This window comes from Haliotis rubra, unplaced genomic scaffold (assembly GCF_003918875.1).
Source record: "Haliotis rubra isolate DU_JTF1 unplaced genomic scaffold, ASM391887v1 Scf114, whole genome shotgun sequence".
In the NCBI taxonomy this organism is placed as follows: Eukaryota; Metazoa; Mollusca; class Gastropoda; order Lepetellida; family Haliotidae; genus Haliotis; species Haliotis rubra.
In genome coordinates, this window is record NW_025765048.1 from 1,860,071 (window position 1) to 1,866,232 (window position 6,162).

Genomic DNA, 6,162 nt, shown 5'->3' on the forward strand with positions numbered 1-6,162 from the left:
GACCAACCTCAGGCTGAGCTGACGTCCATTCGCATTGTTCCGCATTACATGGCATGGCCAAAATATAGGCAGTTTCTCCAACTGAATGTAATTGCGTATAAAGGCCAATATCGGGGCTCCAGGACAAAATCCATATCAACTCTATTCACCAAACCTGGACTAGACAAACTGTACTGAGACGTGTGAAAACTGGTCTACATGTGGATCACTACATCAACTGGGTTCTACATCGTCATCTCATCCCGTTGGTTTTGAAATATTGAAGTGTTTGCCACCAATGTCCCTAATAGATCATCATAACAGAAGTTATGATAGGCTACTATTTCCATGTAACCGTCACTGTCTGTAGAATGTACCGACTGACGCCCTGAAATAGGCCCTACAGACAATGAGCAGTTGTCTGGCAGACAGTCTTGAAATGATTTGCGACCTTCACACATTCACTAATTAGAGGTTTGTGTTTATGTGACTAACTTCCAACAGTTGATGATGCTCGTCACACATGTGAGGGAAGTAATCCCTAGGCAATATCTCGAGTTTGTATCGCACAGACCGATCTCATTGTGGTCAGGCCACACCAAGTTAATTGTTTGTTTGTGTTACTTTTGGGCTGAAGCGCAGGTGAAGAAATTTGATGCAGAAAGTACAACCAAATTATTCAGAGGCCTGGCTCTTGTTTAGAAACTTCTCACCTGGCACTATACAGAGGTCTGGTTCTTGTTTAGATACTTGTGACCTGGCACTATACAGAGGTCTTGTTCTTGTTTAGATACTTCTCACCTGCCACTATACATAGGTCTGGTTCTTGTTTAGATACTTCTGACCTGGCACTATACAGAGGTCTGGTTCTTGTTTAGACACTTCTCACCTGGCACTATACAGAGATCTGGTTCTTGTTTAGATACTTCTCACCTGCCACTATACATAGGTCTGGTTCTTGTTTAGATACTTCTCACCTGGCACTATACAGAGAGGTCTGGTTCTTGTTTAGATACTACTGACCTGGCACTATACAGAGATCTGGTTCTTGTTTAGACACTTCTCACCTGGCACTATACAGAGATCTGGTTCTTGTTTAGATACTTCTGACCTGGCACTATACAGAGATCTGGTTCTTGTTTAGATACTTCTCACCTGGCACTATACAGAGGTCTGGTTCTTGTTTAGATACTTCTGACCTGGCACTATACAGAGATCTGGTTCTTGTTTAGATACTACTGACCTGGCACTATACAGAGGTCTGGTTCTTGTTTAGATACTTCTGACCTGGCACTATACAGAGATCTGGTTCTTGTTTAGATACTTCTGACCTGGCACTATACAGAGATCTGGTTCTTGTTTAGATACTACTGACCTGGCACTATACACTAGAGTCTGGTTCTTGTTTAGATACTTCTGACCTGGCACTATACAGAGGTCTGGTTCTTGTTTTGTTTAGATACTACTGACCTGGCACTATACAGAGATCTGGTTCTTGTTTAGATACTACTGACCTGGCACTATACAGAGAGATCTGGTTCTTGGTTTAGATACTTCTGACCTGGCACTATACAGAGAGGTCTGGTTCTTGGCACTTAGATAGATCTGGTTCTTGTTTACTACTGACCTGGCACTATACAGAGGTCTGGTTCTTGTTTAGATACTTCTCACCTGGCACTATACAGAGATCTGGTTCTTGTTTAGATACTTCTGACCTGGCACTATACAGAGATCTGGTTCTTGTTTAGATACTACTGACCTGGCACTATACAGAGGTCTGGTTCTTGTTTAGATACTACTGACCAGGCACTATACAGAGATCTGGTTCTTGTTTAGATACTACTGACCTGGCACTATACAGAGATCTGGTTCTTGTTTAGATACTACTGACCTGGCACTATACAGAGATCTGGTTCTTGTTTAGATACTTCTCACCTGGCACTATACAGAGATCTGGTTCTTGTTTAGATACTACTGACCTGGCACTATACAGAGATCTGGTTCTTGTTTAGATACTTCTGACCTGGCACTATACAGAGATCTGGTTCTTGTTTAGATACTTCTGACCTGGCACTATACAGAGATCTGGTTCTTGTTTAGATACTTCTGACCTGGCACTATACAGAGATCTGGTTCTTGTTTAGATACTTCTGACCTGGCACTATACAGAGGTCTGGTTCTTGTTTAGATACTTCTCACCTGGCACTATACAGAGATCTGGTTCTTGTTTAGATACTACTGACCTGGCACTATACAGAGATCTGGTTCTTGTTTAGATACTACTGACCTGGCACTATACAGAGATCTGGTTCTTGTTTAGATACTACTGACCAGGCACTATACAGAGATCTGGTTCTTGTTTAGATACTACTGACCAGGCACTATACAGAGATCTGGTTCTTGTTTAGATACTACTGACCTGGCACTATACAGAGATCTGGTTCTTGTTTAGATACTTCTGACCTGGCACTATACAGAGATCTGATTCTTGTTTAGATACTACTGACCTGGCACTATACAGAGATCTGGTTCTTGTTTAGATACTTCTGACCTGGCACTATACAGAGATCTGGTTCTTGTTTAGATACTTCTGACCTGGCACTATACAGAGATCTGGTTCTTGTTTAGATACTACTGACCTGGCACTATACAGAGATCTGGTTCTTGTTTAGATACTTCTGACCAGGCACTATACAGAGGTCTGGTTCTTGTTTAGATACTACTGACCTGGCACTATACAGAGGTCTGGTTCTTTTTTAGATACTTCTCACCTGGCACTATACAGAGATCTGGTTCTTGTTTAGATACTACTGACCTGGCACTATACAGAGATCTGGTTCTTGTTTAGATACTTCTCGCCTGGCACTATACAGAGATCTGGTTCTTGTTTAGATACTTCTGACCTGGCACTATACAGAGATCTGGTTCTTGTTTAGATACTACTGACCTGTCACTATACAGAGATCTGGTTCTTGTTTAGATACTTCTGACCTGGCACTATACAGAGGTCTGGTTCTTGTTTAGATACTTCTGACCTGGCACTATACAGAGGTCTGGTTCTTGTTTAGATACTTCTCACCTGGCACTATACAGAGGTCTGGTTCTTGTTTAGACACTTCTGACCTGGCACTATACAGGCACTATACAGAGATCTGGTTCTTGTTTAGATACTTCTGACCAGGTACTATACAGAGATCTGGTTCTTGTTTAGATACTTCTGACCTGGCACTATACAGAGGTCTGATTCTTGTTTAGATACTACTGACCTGGCACTATACAGAGGTCTGGTTCTTGTTTAGATACTTCTGACCAGGCACTATACAGAGGTCTGATTCTTGTTTAGATACTACTGACCTGGCACTATACAGAGGTCTGGTTCTTGTTTAGATACTACTGACCTGGCACTATACAGAGGTCTGATTCTTGTTTAGATACTTCTGACCTGGCACTATACAGAGAGTCTGGTTCTTGTTTAGATACTACTGACCTGGCACTATACAGAGATCTGGTTCTTGTTTAGATACTGGCACTATACAGAGATCTGACCTGGCACTATACAGAGGTCTGATTCTTGTTTAGATACTACTGACCTGGCACTATACAGAGACCTGGCACTATCTGATTCTTGTTTAGATACTACTGACCTGGCACTATACAGAGATCTGGTTCTTGTTTAGATACTACTGACCTGGCACTATACAGAGATCTGGTTCTTGTTTTAGATACTTCTGACCTGGCACTATACAGAGATCTGGTTCTTGTTTAGATACTACTGACCTGGCACTATACAGAGGTCTGGTTCTTGTTTAGATACTACTGACCTGGCACTATACAGAGATCTGGTTCTTGTTTAGATACTACTGACCTGGCACTATACAGAGATCTGGTTCTTGTTTAGATACTTCTGACCTGGCACTATACAGAGATCTGGTTCTTGTTTAGATACTTCTGACCTGGCACTATACAGAGATCTGGTTCTTGTTTAGATACTTCTGACCTGGCACTATACAGAGATCTGGTTCTTGTTTAGATACTTCTGACCTGGCACTATACAGAGGTCTGGTTCTTGTTTAGATACTTCTGACCTGGCACTATACAGAGGTCTGGTTCTTGTTTAGATACTTCTGACCTGGCACTATACAGAGATCTGGTTCTTGTTTAGATACTTCTGACCTGGCACTATACAGAGATCTGGTTCTTGTTTAGATACTTCTGACCTGGCACTATACAGAGATCTGGTTCTTGTTTAGATACTTCTCACCTGGCACTATACAGAGGTCTGGTTCTTGTTTAGATACTTCTGACCTGGCACTATACAGAGATCTGGTTCTTGTTTAGATACTTCTGACCTGGCACTATACAGAGATCTGGTTCTTGTTTAGATACTACTGACCTGGCACTATACAGAGATCTGGTTCTTGTTTAGATACTACTGACCTGGCACTATACAGAGATCTGGTTCTTGTTTAGATACTTCTGACCTGGCACTATACAGAGATCTGGTTCTTGTTTAGATACTTCTCACCTGGCACTATACAGAGATCTGGTTCTTGTTTAGATACTTCTGACCTGGCACTATACAGAGATCTGGTTCTTGTTTAGATACTTCTGACCTGGCACTATACAGAGATCTGGTTCTTGTTTAGATACTTCTGACCTGGCACTATACAGAGATCTGGTTCTTGTTTAGATACTTCTGACCTGGCACTATACAGAGATCTGGTTCTTGTTTAGATACTTCTCGCCTGGCACTATACAGAGATCTGGTTCTTGTTTAGATACTACTGACCTGGCACTATACAGAGATCTGGTTCTTGTTTAGATACTTCTGACCTGGCACTATACAGAGATCTGGTTCTTGTTTAGATACTACTGACCTGGCACTATACAGAGATCTGGTTCTTGTTTAGATACTTCTGACCTGGCACTATACAGAGATCTGGTTCTTGTTTAGATACTTCTGACCTGGCACTATACAGAGATCTGGTTCTTGTTTAGATACTTCTCGCCTGGCACTATACAGAGATCTGGTTCTTGTTTAGATACTACTGACCTGGCACTATACAGAGATCTGGTTTTAGATACTTCTCACCTGGCACTATACAGAGGTCTGGTTCTTGTTTAGATACTTCTCACCTGGCACTATACAGAGGTCTGATTCTTGTTTAGATACTTCTGACCTGGCACTATACAGAGATCTGGTTCTTGTTTAGATACTACTGACCAGGCACTATACAGAGATCTGGTTCTTGTTTAGATACTTCTGACCTGGCACTATACAGAGATCTGGTTCTTGTTTAGATACTTCTGACCTGGCACTATACAGAGATCTGATTCTTGTTTAGATACTACTGACCTGGCACTATACAGAGATCTGGTTCTTGTTTAGATACTTCTGACCTGGCACTATACAGAGATCTGGTTCTTGTTTAGATACTTCTGACCTGGCACTATACAGAGATCTGAGATCTTGTTTAGATACTTCTGACCTGGCACTATACAGAGATCTGGTTCTTGTTTAGATACTACTGACCTGGCACCTATACAGAGATCTGGTTCTTGTTTAGATACTATTGACCTGGCACTATACAGAGATCTGGTTCTTGTTTAGATACTTCTGACCTGGCACTATACAGAGATCTGGTTCTTGTTTAGATACTTCTGACCTGGCACTATACAGAGATCTGGTTCTTGTTTAGATACTTCTGACCTGGCACTATACAGAGATCTGGTTCTTGTTTAGATACTACTGACCTGGCACTATACAGAGATCTGGTTCTTGTTTAGATACTACTGACCTGGCACTATACAGAGATCTGGTTCTTGTTTAGATACTACTGACCTGGCACTATACAGAGATCTGGTTCTTGTTTAGATACTTCTGACCTGGCACTATACAGAGATCTGGTTCTTGTTTAGATACTTCTGACCTGGCACTATACAGAGATCTGATTCTTGTTTAGATACTTCTGACCTGGCACTATACAGAGATCTGGTTCTTGTTTAGATACTTCTGACCTGGCACTATACAGAGATCTGGTTCTTGTTTAGATACTTCTCACCTGGCACTATACAGAGATCTGGTTCTTGTTTAGATACTACTGACCTGGCACTATACAGAGATCTGGTTCTTGTTTAGATACTTCTGACCTGGCACTATACAGAGATCTGGTTCTTGTTTAG